An 18,225-nucleotide genomic window follows, 5' to 3' on the forward strand; every position below is an offset into this window, starting at 1 on the left:
GTCCTAATCAGTGATGGATAAAATATGCTCCGTCGGTATGTATACAAGAAATGGAAAATGAACGTAATAATCCTGATAATTTGAAGAATTGTTTTTCTTTGGGGTGGGGGGATAGCTAATTTGTCCCGGCGTTTCTTTAGGTAAAGTACAAACAGAGGTTAAGGAAGGAAATATACACAAACCTCTCTTCGTATATACGAGGGTTGTTTGAAAAGTCCGAGAAATTGCACTATTTTGCATAGCGAGGCTATGAAAGGTTGGTAATATCTCTTTGAAGAACACACACCAATTTTCAGCCATATCAGTCTATTTCTTTCTGTTCGGCCTTCGTTTGAATAGAGGAAGTGAAGTGATTTTCAAAAAATGGATGAAAAAGAAATACGTCTGTCCAACAAACATTATCTTAGGTAAGGCAAAATGCCTTAACAGACTAAATAGTAGCTTGATAAAGATTATGGGGACTCTACACCTTCGATTATAACAGTTTTCGAGTATTTTCAAAATTTTCAGAGTGGTCATATTGGCACAAGTGACGCTGAACGTATTGGGCGCCCTGATAAGGTTACTACTCCATCAATCATTGATAAACTCCTTGATATGGTGATGGATGACAGAAGAGTGAAGGTGGATGAGATTCCTAGTGCTTTGGGTATTTCGAGTTTGAACCCTATTTCCACTAATCGTGCAACGAAACTGCTGAGGCGTGAGCTTGTGCAATGTCGTGATGGAAAATAAATTTTTTGTTGGGCAATGTTGGGCGTTTTTATAGCAGCTCGGTTTTCAAACGGTCAGATAACGATGAATATTATGCACCTGTAATAGTTTTACCGTTTTAGCCAATTAGGATTATGTATTGCAAATCCAAAAGATAGTTGCCATAATCTTTCCGGCCGATTTCTTAATTAAAACAAATGTCAAACGGTAAGAACTATACCAATCATGCTGAAAGTTGGTGTGTGTTCATCCAAGAGATGCTACTAACTAGAAATAACCTTGATACACGCCAGTAGTGTCATTTCTTGGACTTTGTGCGTACTTTTCAAGCGACCCTCGTATATCCTAAATTTTACTCCAAGTCGAATATAATTTCATAATATTTCCTCCACATTTTTCTACTATAATATTGAAGATGATCCTCATTGTCGTATTAATTCATTTTATTTCCCCATTTTGATCAGCGATGAATAAAATATTTACTGCCGGTATGTACAAATAAAATACACCGAAAATGAATTTGGTAATTTTTGACAGTTTGAATAATTTTTTGGAGAAGACAAACTTAACTGTAAAGGTGTTTCATAAAATCAGCTTCAAGCAGTCGTCAGAGAAAATAAATGAACACAAGCCTCCTTATACAGCAAGGAAATGGGCCTGGATTACTCTATTATCGATCATCAATTCTACTCCGAGTCTGACTAGAACTTAAACTCATAACTTCCGACCAAACCCTCATTGTTTTCCGTTTTTCATGAGTGCAAGCTTTGGTTATTACTATATACTTAGATGTTCCATCTTCAAATATTAACAATAATGATTACAGCTCTGGAAAATAAACAACCCTCTTCAAATTGCCCTTCAGAAAAAGTAACTTTCTCATTCACTGACATATTTTTGCTGCGTATAAAAGGTAATATTGTGTCAGTCCTTACTTATTCGGTTCAGTCCAGACTTAGAACCGTCAGTCATTGGGACCGGTCCTTAAGAACATCGGTCCTTATAAATTTTCATAACAATATAGGTTGTTCGTTGAGCCAAATAAGATGTTTAAATATGTATTAAGATTATTGCACATATCTTGCAAAAATATTCTTGTGTTCATAATAATGCAATGTGAGACGAACATATTACATATATTCTTGATTAGTTATATAATTTATTCTATAATATAACAGAATAATGAAAAAGAGGGGAAACACCCTCAGGGAAGTTACGAGGGATGGATTTTACCTTCTTTAAGGACCGACAAGTGGGATTGGACTGGCCCGCGGGCCTAAATAAGGACCAATACAACACTAATAATGGGCTTGTTAAAAAAAAAACTTAAAAAACATGGTAACCTTGACAATATCAAGAACGTTTTGAAGGTGAGAGTAGAAGTGGCTGATATTTGGATGGATAATAAAAAGAAATTGAGTGATTGGCTGGTCTCGACGTCTGCAAATATTGAGGAGGCTCTGGAGACAGAATTTATCTTAGAAAAAGTTCACGGGATAATATATACGGCAAAAGTGCACGCTCAAGCCCTACCGGTAGGGATTGGAAAATTAGATAAGATATTGGTAATAGAGCTTGACTCTTTTGAAATTGATGGATCCAGTGGGAAGATGGGAAAAAGGAGGGAAGATCTCTGAATTTATCTATATTACTCTCTTTTATGTATGTTTCTATTGCTTGTATAAAATTGCATCATTTTGCTTTAACTTAGATTAACTACAGAAGATTTTTATAACATGAAGTTTTGTTCAACCAATAATTTGCTTATTCCACTTTATTGATTATGATGTTTATTCTTTGTTATTTTTGCATATATAATTAATGTAAAAATATATATTTTTTAAATTAAACTATGAAATTCAAGTCAAGTCTCGAGTCCAAATTCCCACCTCTGACAATAGCCATTATTACTTAAACTATACATCTATAATTATCATAACAATCAATATATAATTAAAAACTCCGTCCTCTTCTCTTTGGTGGGAAATTCAAATAAGGAGAAATCAAAGAATAAAATAATTTTTTCTTTCCCCACAGCAATTTTAGGGTGTGAGCTAGGCATGCTTTATCCATCACTCTTTTCATTATATCTCAGCCTACTTCTCTAAGAGAAATGACAGAGTAACTTCATATGAAAAGCGATATCTTACAAAAAAAAAGTGTTGAAACGCTGCACCATTGTATCTCCTTAGGCTAACGGTTGCGTTTCGCTACTTGGCTTAAAGCTTTGTTGAGAATGAAGTCAGGACAGGTATGTGCTATTTGAGCGTGTAGAGGGGAAGGAAAAAAGTAATGTTCACAAAAATAAACACAGAATAGAGAAATATTTAAATATTATAGGTGATAAGTTTATTTTAATCCTTTTTTTTGTTCATATGTTGAAGTATGGTGAAAAATTATTTTATTAGATACAGTCTAACTCGTATAGGTACGAATATTTATATATTAAATAAAAAATATCAGCGTCAATCAGCTGTGACAAGGAAGGAGGGGAGAAGGAAACAAAAAATGACATTGACAAAAATAATTTTGGTATAGATCCCCAATTATAACTACCTAACAAATTCTCAAGGAAACAAAAATGACATTGACAAAATAATTCCGGTATAAACAATTATAATTAACAAATTCTCTAGGTTATTCTCCTACTCTCTGCACACAGAATGTTGTATAAGGTTTAGAATATAATTGAATCTACATAAGAAAGGAAGTTCACTACTCAGGAATTAAACAATAATGACGACTCCTAAGGAAAAGAAAATTAAATCTTGAGATTATCAATTCCAAAATGAAGGGACGCCTACAAAAATCACATTATTTACATCACTGCATATAATACAAGAAACATGTAAGCGAAGGCTCAAGCGCGCCCGCTACAAATGTGGCAAAAAAAAAAAGAGAAATTCATAATAATAAATTTAATTAATAAATCACAATTTTGGATAAAATTATTTAATTCAAATATGAAGGAATTATTTTCCCTTTTATAGGTATTTGTATACCATCGACTATTTGAATTTTTTTAAATCGTGTTTTTTAGTGTCGAGACTCGGTCAAGCCCCGATTTTTTTTCCGGTTCGGTCTTTAGCGATTTTTTCTTGACCGATTTTTTTTTGTCCAGACCGCGGTTACAGACTGTGGACCAAAAGTTTTCGGTCTCACCTTGTAGACCAACTTTGATTCGGTCTCATTTATTGGACCGAATTTTTCCCCGTCTCAATTTATGGACCGATTTTTTTCGGTCTCAATTGTTATGAAATACCTTTTTTTTCTAGATCTACATTAGTTCAGTTTTTGCAAAAGAATCTCAAAAGTACAAGATAATTTCGAGAACAAATACTCTACACATATAAGAGACGGAGATATCAAAATGAATCTTAGTTATCTCTGTTTAAACTTCGTATAACGTCATTCTACTTAAAAAAACAAATGATGTCATGTTATAAACAATTTATCTGTATAATCGGTCTAGACCAATTTTTTTAGTAACGAACTTGAACGAATTTTTCCTTTGGAGTGATCTAAGACCCAACTTTTATATTGGGACTAATCTAGACCGAATTTTTATATAAGAGCGGTCTTGGCCGAGCTTTTTTGTTGGACCGAACTAAAAAATATAACGGTCTCAAACTGGTCTAGGATTTACAGACCGAAACCTAATACTAGTGCTTTCATATAAAAATATGACAAATGGCTTTATGAGCTTATTTTATGTGATTATTGTAACTTATCAGTTCTTCTACACATTTGTAGAGGGCAAATTTGATTCATTACATGGAGGTTTCTTCTAGTATTATATGATATATCCCTTAACCTTGCCTTCTCCTTGCCTTCTCCTTGCCTTCTCCTTGCCTTCTCCTTGCCTTCTCCTGCCTTCTCCTTGCCTTCTCAAAAATAGCCCCTCCCCCCCCTATGAATGAAGAATTATTGATAACTCAGGGGCGTCCACAGGGGCTAGGGGAATTACTTATATTTAGTCGTACAATTTTATCATCAAGAAGAAGAAAAAAAAATTAGTCAAAACTAAAAAAAAATTACTTGGCCTGAGGGCTACAATACCTCCAGATCGGCTACAATCAAGGTAAGGGGAGAAATAAATAAAGAAGGACATTGAAATAATTACTCGAATATCGCCCCCAATTCTACATTGATTGCAACAAGGGCTTACAATTAGAAGTCTGGAACAGATCCTCAAGGTTTCTCTCCGTCTTTGATGAGTATACAAAAAATGTTCAATTAGGTTTTGCATATAATTGAATCTATTGAGGAAAGGATGTTCACACTTCAGGAATTAAATAATAATGACAACTACAGAGGAAAAGAAAAAATCCTGCTTTAGATTACCAATTCCAAAAAATAAAACGAGCAAAGTAAAAAAATCACATTTTTACATCAATATTGATAACAACACAATATTGACATACCCTCCTTCAAAAAGAGATAACTTTTGATTAAGTATCTAAAAATAGCTTTGAAGTAACGGATTGTCAACTTTATAATAAATAGATATCTCTATCTATACATTACATATTCTTCGTTTGTAAGCTCTTTTGAAAAAATAGATAGATATTGTTGTATATTTCAAGGGTATTCAATTTCGCATATTAAGAAAATAATTTATTTTCAGTAATAGTAATTATTGAATATAATGTATTTAAACAATATTTGTACATTAAATGTGTAATTGCAAATTTTCTGCCAATTATTTCATATTGAAAATCTAGTATTTTCTGCATGAGGAGAATAATCGATTCTCAGAAATAATTTTATATGTTATAAACATTGTGGTGAGAGATGAATAAGGAAAATATGTTCTGGAAAACTTGAGCGGATTTCTCTAATTGGTAATCTACAGAGGGTTTATTATTTAATTTTTGAGAAGGGGACATCTAAGTACAAAGTAATAACACTTGATTTTGCTCATGAAAGACGGAGAGTAAAAATGAAGTTTTACTCCGAAAAATGAAAAGTTTGACGATCGTCATGCAAGTAGTTCTAACCTGTATCTAAGGAGTGGGATTTGTATTAATTTTCTTCCTTTCTTGACTGTTTGCAGCTGATCTAATGAACCCCCATTGAACAGCTGTTCTCTTCCAAAACATTCCTCAATTGTCCGGATATCTTCTTCCTTTTCTGTTTCAATAATTTTTATATGCAATCAAAACATATGCTATGCATTGCTGATTGGGACACATGTTTTATCTCAGCTATCTTGTATGAGCGTTTGCTTTGGAATGTTAAGTGTAAGTCCTGGGTCAGGGGCGTCCGTAGGATTATATATATATCTATAAATTATTTTTCCTTTTGGGCTTGATTTGTCCAATATTATAAAAAAAACACTTTCAAAAATACACAAATAGCCATAAATATTTAAATATTCTATAATTTTTTTTCAAAAATGGATGGTTATTCTCAAAAAAGCTCAGAAATCTATTATTATTCTCAAAAGGAAAATTTTTTTGGAGAAAAATTTTACAAATCAAAGTTATTCACGGATTTTTTAATACTTTTAAGAGATTTAATTTGATTTCAAATATTGTACGTTTTCAAAAATCCATAGCTATAAGCAAAAAATTAAACTTTTTGAAAAAAAATTTCAAAAATTCAAAGCTATAAGCAAAAAATTAAATTTTTTGAATAAAAATTTACAGAAATCCATAATCATTCTCAAAAATTAAATTCTTTGGAAAAAATTTCAAAAATTAAATTTTAAATTTTTGTGAAAAAATTTCAAGAGTTAACTATTAAATTTTTTGGGAAAAAATCTCTAAAGTAAAATTTTAAACATTAAATTTTTCGAGAAAAATTTTAAAAAACTATAGATATTCACAGAAAATTAAATTTTTTGAAAAAGTAATTTTAATAGTTTAATTTAATTTTTAATTTTCTAGTATAAAAGTCCATAAACTGGCTACAGTCCCTCTAGCTCACCTTCCGTGGACGTCCCTGTTGATGGATTTGGAGTATAATGGAGGATCGACATCCGAATAATTGAAGTCTATATTATTGATATTTACATTGTTTTATTGTTTCCGTCCTCTCACAGGTGATTGGAGTTAATCTAAAGAAACGCCATAACATCTAAGTTATTTATTATTTAGAATAATTTTTGACAATCTCAATCTATTCAACGATTTTCTTTTTGATTTTACAAGTTGAACAAATATGATTTATTCAATACATTTAACATCATGTGATGTCATTGTGTCACTGTTCACAACTTTAAAATAAACATGGTATCCTTAACTATGTATTCATATATAGAATTGATTTGGATGGAATTTTGTATACCCAAACATAACAAAATATATATAGGTAATTGTAAATGTGATGCTTATAAGATCTGAGTAAGAAAATAAACGCAATTCCAAAATTATCAAAGTTGATTGAAACACATACACAGTGATGTGTAAAACATGTCCTGGTTGTATGTTATAATAAAAGAAAAAAAAAATCTTGGTCACTCTGACTTTTTGAAAAATGAATTATAGGAGAGCAGCTTAGCTATCATGACGTTTTATTAGATCAGCTGCAAGCAGCAGCTATTATTGGAAAGAAATAAACACAAATCCACAAATCAGTATAAAGCAAATTCATTTACCGTCTGGAAACTTGAAACATGGCTATTTCTCATAATTTATTCTTTGTGATAAATTAACAAAGTAATTTGTTATTCTATAAGCATGCTCCGTTTCTAAAAGGATAGGAATATAATTTCTTGTTGATTCCTTGTCGTATATATATATCTATATATACGACAAGTGAAAACTTGTAACTTAACCACTTGTAAAGAAAAGAGAAAATAGCCTGCCAATCTTTAATTATACATGTAACAAATATATTTATTTATCGTTTTCTGATACATAGGCAATTTCATATTGATTTATTTTATTTGGAGGCTATTGGACTCACAGATGGAGATCAACATAATCTGAAGAGAGTAGCAGATATTGCGCATTAAGTTCGAGTCAATGGCAGACCATTCCTCGTCGACAGGGCCTCCTCTCGATGTGGGTCAGGAAGAAAAGTCGAAGGGAATTACGTCCAAACTATATGGTGGCCGCATTCTCATGCTCCAGAATGCGAGATTGTTAGCTAAGATGGTTTAAGTAATTTTTCCAGTGTGAGCTGGGCCTCCATCTTGATGAAAGACGACTTTGACGTCGGGGAAATTTGGTTGTACCCAATTGAGTCGGTGGGTCTTGAAAACGTCGATGTGCATGGATGTTGTGAGCCTATAACCCTCCAGGACCACGGCGTCATTGATGGAATCCACAAAAAAAATGTTTTGTCCTTCTCGGAGCTTGTCTCTCTGTCTATGGTTCGTTGGTCAAGCCTCTTCTTAACATTGTAAATAGTCTTACGAGCTATTGCCGTCCGCCTGGCCAGTTCTGTCGGAGTTAACTCAGCCTTGAAATCTCGCTGCAATAACATTTCTTGTACAATTTAAAAAATTCAAAAAGCACCAGGTACTTGAGATACATGGCTACATATACAAATTCAAACAATTTTAATTTCTCTTCACATACCCTCTCAAATCAATGTAATTTAAGTTTGTAAGTTTCAAGTTTCCACCATTAGGCAGACATTACTCTAATGTCTTTACTCAATTATATTCCTAGTCTAGCAAGCAATAATGACAATACAATAACACAATAATGAAATAATAAGGATAGACGCTAAGGTAAATAAAAAGACAGTTCCGATTACCTATTAGAAAAATCAGCTCCCCCCCTGTAGGGCATATTTTATACACCTCTACACATACATTAACCCTGTCATATGAAATCCTGATTAAAATTAATATTATAAGATTCTTTATCTATTTCTTTTAAATTATTCTAAATTTGCTAATATTTGATAGCTAAATATGAATCAAATAGTCAGTTGATCATAGAGATGTAAAAAAAAAAAAAAAAAAAGAATAGACAGAACCGCCGAGCGTAGATAACTTTAAAATCGTGTAAATTAGCAAGCTTTATTGCATCACTGTAAAATGATTTTGGTAAGAAGGTTGCGGACAAAAAAGTTTGGGTTATATCGCTGCATGGTAATATCGTTGTGTACATGATCATTGTGAGACAAAAAACATTGGAGGTAATATCATCGTGAGGCAATATCTTTGTTAGCCATATGATTGTGAGTAATTTCATTGCAAGATGATGTAATCTTGTGCCATTTTGTTGCAATTTATATTATATTTGGATGATAAAACTATTGAATGATGAAGAAACGTACCAGGTTGGAATACTTCCAATCTATGATACACCCTGGCCCACAGGTTGTGTAGTCAAACTGCTGGCTCCCAAAGGCAGTTTAAACAACGTCACTGCCACGTTTCTAAGCACCAAGGAGCACTTCTATTTTTCTATAATACACCCTGGCCCACAGGTTGTGTAGGCAAAGTACTGGGTCCCAAAGTCAGTTTCAACTCCACCACCGCCACGTATCTAAGCACCGAGGAACCTTTCTATTTTGCTATAATACACCCTGGTCCACAGGTTGTGTAGTTGAACTGTTGGGCCCCAAGGCAAGTTGAATTTATCCGGCCCCGCTTCCGTGAGCATCCAGGTCCCTTCTAATATTCCCAAATTTATCCTGGCCTACAAGTTGAACAGTTGAATTGCTGGGCCCAAATCCAGTTTAAACTCCACCCCTGCCGCCTTTCTAAGCACCAAGGAACCCTTCTAACATGCTATAATACACACCGGTCCAAGGGTTGTTCATGCGAAATCCGTTTTATATATTCATGCTTAACGTTGTAATAAAAGCAATTGAAAACTATGTAAACTCTTTGGTCGTCCTACGTAAAAACATTGATAAATGATAACCATTTTTAAACACGGAAGTAAGCTCAGAGTCCATACATTGGAATATTTTGGATTTAATAAATAAATGTATATATTATCAGATTAATACAAATATTGACTGACCCATAGCCTTAATGATTAGAGATACATATACGACGTGCATTCATTTGAGCAAGATTTATTTCGGCGAGGGTCATCTTAGCACCATTCAATTCAGCAAGTTTTCCTTTTGGCAAGCTTCATTTTAGCGACATTTTCATATAGTAAATATAATGAAATAAATTACGTCATTATTAGACGTCATCACTCATCAACAACCAGAGAGGTGTTCAAAGTCAAATAAAAGATATGTAGATGAAGTAACTGAGGATCTTATCGGATTGTGTCTCAACTACGTAAGTTTATTTGAAGGGATGAATATACAAACATATTGAGTGGGATGGCATTCAAACACTTTGATCCATGGGTCCTCTTGGAATAGGATTTTTAAAAAGGATGTGCATTCTATGATCACTTTTGTTGACTAAGGGTATGACAGTAAACCTATAATTCATGAGCCATTTTTGACTTGATTCATGATTATATTACTTGTATTTGTTTCTTTTAAGGTGAAGGCTTCATGGGAGTTGGGACGGATCTTTTTGGGAACTCGTTCATAACTCTTCTAGATTCATTGAATGTAGAAATTCTTAAAGGACAAAATTAACTATAGAATTTCCCTATTATTAATGTTAATATATGAACTTATAGATTATTCCCAATTAGAATATGGATCGTGAACTTGGGAAATACCTAGATGGAGTTATCTTTGTAGAATTTTTTTAAATAATTTAGTAATTTTTTGACAAATCTTAATTATTCGTGGATGATAGTTCAATTATTGTGCCACATGATGATTTTCTTTAATCGACAATTATTTTGATTCGTTCAATAGAAGTTACAAATTATAGAATTAAAAAAAAGTCACACTTATTCGGAATTAGATATTAAAAAAGGCTTTAACCCTAGAATGTTTTTTTATTGACTTATAAACTATTTAGTGCTTGTGGTGATTCAACATCAATATCATACGAATATTTACTCACACTTACGAACATGGTTGTTACAGATTGACACATTCTTTTTGAATATTATATCAACTAGGGATGGGGTTGGTATTTTTCATGTGTGCAACAAAAACATTTAATGGTTAAAAGTATAATATTAATAAGTAATAGATGATATGCCCGGTGTGATGGATTTTTACTTAAATATTTGTATATTGTAGCATATTAGTATTAGTTATTAGTTGTATTTAGAATAATTTTATCAATTTATCATCTTATAAGTGCCCATCTTCACCTTTTTAGTATGTAGAGGAATCTCGCTAATAATAATACACACTTTATTCAAATAGTACTTCATCCTTCCATTTATTTACTTCCACGGAGACCCCTGTCCCCTTTGTAGGAGATGAGTCGGGCTATTTACATTCTACTCTTGTGGTATTATATATTGAAATATGTTAAAACAAATTCAATTTTCAAATTATACGTTTATTTCACCTACAAAATAAAGAATAGGCATACTATTTATATTTTGAATTAAATGATTTAGTGCATCATTTATCTTTTTTGGGGGGCAAAGGAACTGATCCTGATATACTTTGTTGGAACGCAACTTCTTATAAGCCCTTTTACTTAATGATGGATTGAAAAAGCATCCAAAGTAAAGGATTCTGGCTCTGCATGGAAGACTGGAAAGCCATATATGCAGTCTTTTAGGAGTTATTTGTTCAAGGTAAACCTTCTTCAGTTCTTTTATTCATATTCCACGAAGCTGGTCGATATCTTGGCTCTTTTTTGTTCTTCCCATATATCGACGGATTTAATTATCTATAAAATAATTGGCAATGGCTCTGAGATCCTCAGGAAATGTTTCTGGAAGAGTATCAAAAGTAATTATAATTCTATCAGGAGGTCAGAAAGGTAATCTAATAAAACTCTTTATTCTATTTAGTAAATCCTCGTTTTCAATCTAAGGGTATAACCTTTATAGTTCTGATAGACAGTTCTAAGGGGCGGGACAAAGTTGAGTGGTTCATCAGGACCTAAGGAATTGAGAGTACCAACGACTGAACTTTCTCAAGAAACTGCCATTCTATTGCAATAATTACCCAAGGTCTTTATTATTTAAAAAAACTTCGTTCAGTCCAAGAAATATTATATGTGAGAATTCATATCTAGTTGATCTTTCGAACGCATATTTGATTCTTTTTGCTACAACGTCCTCGCTTTTTTTATCAAAGTAATGTTTTAGTTCTTTCCAAAATACTTTTCTGTCGACTGGAGCCAGTCCCCACCTATTGTGTGAGGTAATAAGGTCGTCGTTGAAGATAAAATGTCGTTAGTCTCCCCAGACTAGATATTTCTTAGAACAGTCTATTATCTTGCATATATTTTTTTTTTTTTTTGAAAAATGGTATTTACCTGAAGAGATGAACAATTTGTGGAATAACCAATTTGGAATTTTTCTAATTTTGTAATATTCACCGAAATATATCCGTTGACCTTCTTTGCCCTAGTCTCCACAATTTTTCTCTTTAATGACATGTTTTTGGGATATTGACGCAATAACAACTCTTAGGAGAGTACTGAGTATGCATCCTGAATGTTCGAAATTCGTTACAAGCTTTCTTTTAGAGAGGTGACTAATTCTGATTTAGCTATGATCAATTTCAGTCCTGATGTTCTTTCAAGTTCAGCAAGTTTATCTATAACATTTTTTGTAATGAGATTTGAATATCACTTTGTGATTCCGTTGTAAAAATTGTGGGATCATCTGCAATTAAAAGAGTCTTAAATATTTCATTATTCATTTTGAGGACTTTGACGAGATGGTTCCAATCGATTCTGCAGTAGAATTCGTTAATGACAATCAGAATCAATAAACAAGCAAGAACATTGGTTCATTTTCATCCACTTTCTATTAAAAACTTTCCGTTCACATTTGGTAAATGAACTCTTGAGGAAGAGTCTCTAAGGACACATGATATTATATTCATGAATGTAGGAGGAAGACCACTACTGTATGATTGGCTTATTATGAATTCATGACTAATCGAATCAAAGGCTTTTCGAAATTGATTAGGAAGGCAGGGTTTGGGTATTTCGATAGCCTCTTGAAGGGATGTGCTGGAGATATGATCAGATGGAGAGTTAATTTAATTATTTTGTTAAGGACTCCAGTGAGGATTTTGTACGATGTGTCGAGAAGTATGATAAGTCTGTAATTGACACGGTTGTCTCTTTAAGAGTTTCAGTTTTTTTTTAAAATCTAGTCTTCCGATAGCTGCTGCTTCTATTCCTTCCTTCTTCAATACTGATCCAGAAGACGACTCAATTTTTTATAAAGCAATTGAAGGTGTATATTCACCTTGATCAAGTTTTCTGATCGTTTCATCTACAATATTTTATATTTCTAAACGAGTCGATGTAAGAGAGATACATTCAATTTCCAACTCGACTTGAAAGTTATACTTGAGTAAAGGAAAGAGGCATAGATTAGAAAGTGGTCCGAAATGTATTCAAGTGGTACTTTGAATTCTGCGAGAGTTAAAACGATAGATGGAAACACCAGAATATAGACAAGTCGTCCTTTATTTCGCAATTGAAGACATGAGAAAGTCATTTTGGGGTTAACTGATTGAAGTGTATAGGTCCAGATCTTTTAAATAATAATTTTATCACTTTTTCTAAATTGCTGCGGTTTTTTTAATTACATGATCCCTCATAGTTACTTGTGCCCCTTTTAAAATATCTCGTGGCATTTAAGTCTCCTATGATGACAATCCCTCTCTCACTGAATGTATAGGCAGTCAATATCTAATATGAAATAGTTATTTTTATCCTTGTGAGACCGTATATGACAAACATATCCGTGCGATGAGAAATAAAATCAATTTCGATTACCACGTAGTTCCCTGCTGGGTATTAATTTTAATTTACGCGTGCAAGATTGCCATGGAGGAAAATTACCCGTATTTTGTTCAAACTTCATTATAAATTTGAAGAAAAAATACTTATTGATATTACTATTGAAATACAAATGATATTATTTGCATGTGCAGTAGAATCCATAAGAAAAAAGAGCTAAATGATGCAAAAACACAAAAAAGTGTGGGGTTCAACTTGCAAATCGAGGCATTAAACTATTTTTTGGTGTTAGAGAGGCTCTTTAGATTTATTGGATGAATTGGCGGTGGTTTTTAAGGATCCAGGAGTTCCCCAAGTACCCCCTGCAACCTGGGAGTTTGTACTATTTTTTGGTATAAGCGGGGTTCCTTCGATGAATTGTCCGTGGTTTTTTGGCAATCCCACACTACCCCCGGGCCAATCCGAGGGAGAAGGTTATTCAACCTTATTTTAAGAGGGCCTAAGCTATTTCCCTCCTCCTCCTCCCGCTCTTCTTACTAATCCTCTCCAACCATTTCTTAGAAGATTAGATTGAATTTGGAAAATTACAAGGAAATTGTATAGCAAAAATCATTACTCACACTTGGAGGTACTCCAAACAAATATTGTCTGATATTTTGTATTAATAATATTTATCGAATTTATAATGTGTTTTCATGAAGTTTGAACAAAATACGGTCAATTTTTGTCCGTGGCAGTTTTTTCCAGGGCAATCTTCCACTGGCAATTTTCTCCAGGGTAGTTTTCCGAGTACTGTTGATTAGTTATGTTTGAGTATACTCAGGAAAAACAGAGAGTAACAGGGAGGAATTGTTCAGGAGTTATTTTCTATATTATTTAAGCAATATTTGTCTATTATCCGACGCCCAATTACCGTTATTGTATTTATAATTCTGTTGTTGGTGTTATCAGACATATAATTATAAACAGTCTAATACATCAGTCTAAAATTTTGCGATAGTCGTAGAAAAGGACATATTTTGACCGAAGTAGAAACTTTTTTCTCTTTCCTCTTTTTATATATCTCTTCTTCTCTTTGTCTCTCCCCTCATTTCTTTTCCCTCTGTCTTTCACAGAGTAAAATCCAGGTTCAAAGGAGCATGTTAAAAAAAAAAAAAATTGAAAATCAACAAGGTAATCCTCACAATTTTTATAATGTGTCGGACGAGAAAAAGAATAATGCCTATGGCGTTTCATTAGATGAGCTACAATCAGCTGAAACAACAAGGTAATGACGAAAGGAAATAAACCAGGACATTTGCTAGAAATACTCCGATGTCGATCCCAAATTCTACTCCGAGTCCAAAAGGAGTAACAATTATAACTCTGTAACAAATCTTCAGGCTTATGTTCCGTCTTTTATGAGCACATACCCATGTTTAATCAAGTTTTGAATAAAATTAAATTTATTTATAAGAGGATGGTCACTACTCAGGAATTGAATAATAGTGACAATTGCTAAGGAAAAGAGAATTCATTCCTCGGATTACCACTTCCATAAAAACTAGTACGCTTAAAAATGAATTGGATTTACATCCCAGTACACTCCTCCCACTATCTCTTTTCGTCTACCTTCATTCTTTGTTTCTATTCCCTTCTATTCAGGCTTGCAACGCGGGCATTCTCAACTACTATGCCCATAATTTTGATTAATATGTGGTAGTTGTTTATTTTTGGTGAAATTTGAGACTTTCTTCTAAATTTTTAAATAAAATATGTAATGTTTATAACTATAAAACGTAGGAAATGGTTGTTTTCTATTGGAATAATAACGTAATTATGCTCTTGCCTCATATTATACTTGTTTATCAATCCATGTGTCTTTTTCAAAATGAATAATTTATCATGTATTATGATATCGGAAAATGTATTAACATTTCTTCCATTCGAATCGTTGTTGTATTAGTTTATTTTTATTTTCCTTATAATACAAATTGTATGATATATTTTGTCTCTGGTTCGTACTCATTAAAAAGGTAGATTTCGATGGTATATGAGTGTCCAAAAAGAACATCTGGTTCAATACAATCTAAATATACTGTCTATAAATATAGTCTTTTTCTGGTAGTTTAAAATAGCGTTTTAAAAAAAATATTGTATGTTCAGTTTAATTTTCCCAGCGCCCTCTATGTGATTAAAATACTTCTATATTTTAAGTATGTTAACAAAAAATTAAAAATCCTAATTTTCTGATTTTATATAATAATAAGTACCTTATGAAAGTTACGCTAAAAAATGAAATGTCGCTAAAATTACTTTACTTGATTGGATAGAGACAAAGTAATTGCAACTTTTTTTTGCAAAAAACAAATCAATCACAACCTTATATTATTTTTTTGTTTAGTCAATTAGACTACTGGATGATGCATCGGATTTCATTACATCAACATAACAGAAATAAGAACACATACTTATTAATCCTAAACCATTTACCTTGCAGTTGACATTATGACTATTGTAATTCTGTATAGCATGATAAAATTTGCCCGCTTAATAGATGAAAGACTAAGCGTTAGATATATTCAAATATTATTCCTCAGATCAACCTGAGAGACTCAGAAGTCGAAAAATATAAGCAATTTGTGACTAAATAATTAAACATTCACTGAATAACTAGTTTGAAAAAGAATCATATGGTAGAGATAAATGACTCTAGAGAAAGAGCCTTCAAGCAAAAATATGTTCCTTACGAAGGCGCACTTATTCATCTCTTTTCACTAGGGGGAGACTCACTCCGTCTAGGCTGACTGCGTGCCTAGCTGGAGGAACATGTAGCAGCTTCTAATTTTAAGCCAATCAGAATTGAGAACTACTAAATCCTACCTTCCTTGCCCTGAGTGTCCACTCTTTGCATAGAGTGCTTTAAGTAAAGCTGCTCAGTACGACAGTAAATTTTTTGGTAGTGGGGCCCTCTACGTCTTCAACAAACCTTCATATTATATTTTGAATATTATTATCATTCAGGAAGTTTTATTCTTATTTGCTACAGAAGACAGTGCCCTCTGCGTCATTTTGCTTAAAAACTGATATAAGGAAACAACGCTCATAAATATAAGTAAAAAATATAATATTATGGAAGAGTGCAAGGCTTTTTGTATTTTCTACCTAATACATGTTTTTATTTATTACCAAAGCTGTTATCAGTATGCCCTTATTATTCAAAAGGGAGCATTGAGTATAAAATAATATTAAAAGAATATGTTAAAAAGAAAAGAAACGTACAATTAACGAGATATCCTCGAATGTTTGAAAAATGCATGGGCAAGGTTGTGCCCCTATCAGTCTGGTGGTTCTGGATTCCCATAGAACCACTAGAACCAGAACCAACAAATTGGAACAGAGCCCATAATCAAGACCCCAACACGATGCTTATTGGTCTCTGTTCTTGTGCTTCTGTTCCTATATAGAATGTATCGAGAAAATACAATATATGTAGTATAAAAAATTAATATGCTTTAATCAATAAATCAATTTTATGCCTTGTTTTTTTTTTGTACAATTGCAACGTTTTCAATTATTTGTTAGGTCCCCTGGGTGATACAGTTGTATCTGAGTTCTATATAGCTAAGGGCTTCTTATGGATCTGGGAAAGTGATTCAAGGCAACAGACGGTATAAATAACAGAGGGAAGGGGTACGGTTCATTATGGATCTACTTCCACTACTAAGCCTTTCGAGGCTCTATAATATGCTACCTATCATATTTATTAAGCCGGGTTTCCCAAATTTTTCCAAGGCCCCCCTTACAATAATAACTTTTTAGCTGAGCCCCCCTTTATACCAAACACGTGTATTATGTATGTGGAGACTGAAAGCAATCCTCAATTCTCCATCTTTCTGCCCCCCCCCTCCTAGCCTTCCCTCACGTCCCCTACATTGAAAACCATTTCTTAAGCAACCTTAGTTTTCGAAACCTTTTCTGGAACTTGGGGCACTACGCACTCTCCGTAAAATGTAGCTACGGCTCTGTTTGTATCTTATATAATTTCCTTGGGTCGAATTTTCTAGCAACAGTCCTTGTCTTAAGCGCCTGTTACCAAACTGAGCTTGTATAAAAAAGAACTGAGATCGTAGACCCAAACTGAGACTAATAAATCTGAAATGAATGAACCCAGAATGGTACATATATAACCGCTGAACCTGAACCGGGCACAACCTTGTGCATGGGAAGAGAGCAGTTTAGCTGTCACATTTTCATATTAAATTAGCTATAAGTAGCTATTAGATGAAGGAAATAAACCCTACTCCGTATCTATAACGATGTTGATCCTCAATGCCACAAGGAGACAAACAAGGGCTAACAATTTTAACACAACACCTATTCATATTTATATATATTGGAAATTGTAGGATAATTTCTTTGTATTTATAAATCTAGTAGATCTAGGCGGAATCTATATGGCAACATACTTTTACTTTGTCATATTATTTTAATCTGTATTTAGTTTTATAGTCAGTGTGTCTTAAAAGATCCTAGAATATATTTCATCCTCTCCAGTCCTGATTCTTTCTACATCTTTATTTAACTTCCCCACTGTGCCACACTAAGGGCGACGAAGTTGTCTCTTTTCTTATAATAGAGAATACAACACAATTATAGGATTTTGTAGTCCCATGATTCACATATGCCTAATGTAAAAAAAAAAAAATTTACAATAATTCAATATAATATAAAACAATTCCCAGAGGATCCCGGATGTATTGTTCTCTAAAGTAGTTATATTGGAAGGTTTAAATCTAGACTGTTAA

At 33.0% G+C, this 18,225-nt stretch overlaps 1 long non-coding RNA gene across 1 annotated transcript; it reads left to right on the forward strand.

Annotated features, from left to right (window-relative positions):
- Positions 1–9,830: 9,830 nt before the first annotated feature.
- On the forward strand, positions 9,831–10,587 carry LOC139907364 (uncharacterized). Its single transcript, XR_011783916.1, has 2 exons — positions 9,831–9,919; positions 10,133–10,587. It is a non-coding gene; the product is annotated as an uncharacterized lncRNA (long non-coding RNA).
- Positions 10,588–18,225: the final 7,638 nt, after the last annotated feature.

The sequence above is a fragment of the Lepeophtheirus salmonis genome, chromosome Z (assembly GCF_016086655.4).
Source record: "Lepeophtheirus salmonis chromosome Z, UVic_Lsal_1.4, whole genome shotgun sequence".
NCBI lineage: Eukaryota > Metazoa > Arthropoda > Copepoda > Siphonostomatoida > Caligidae > Lepeophtheirus > Lepeophtheirus salmonis.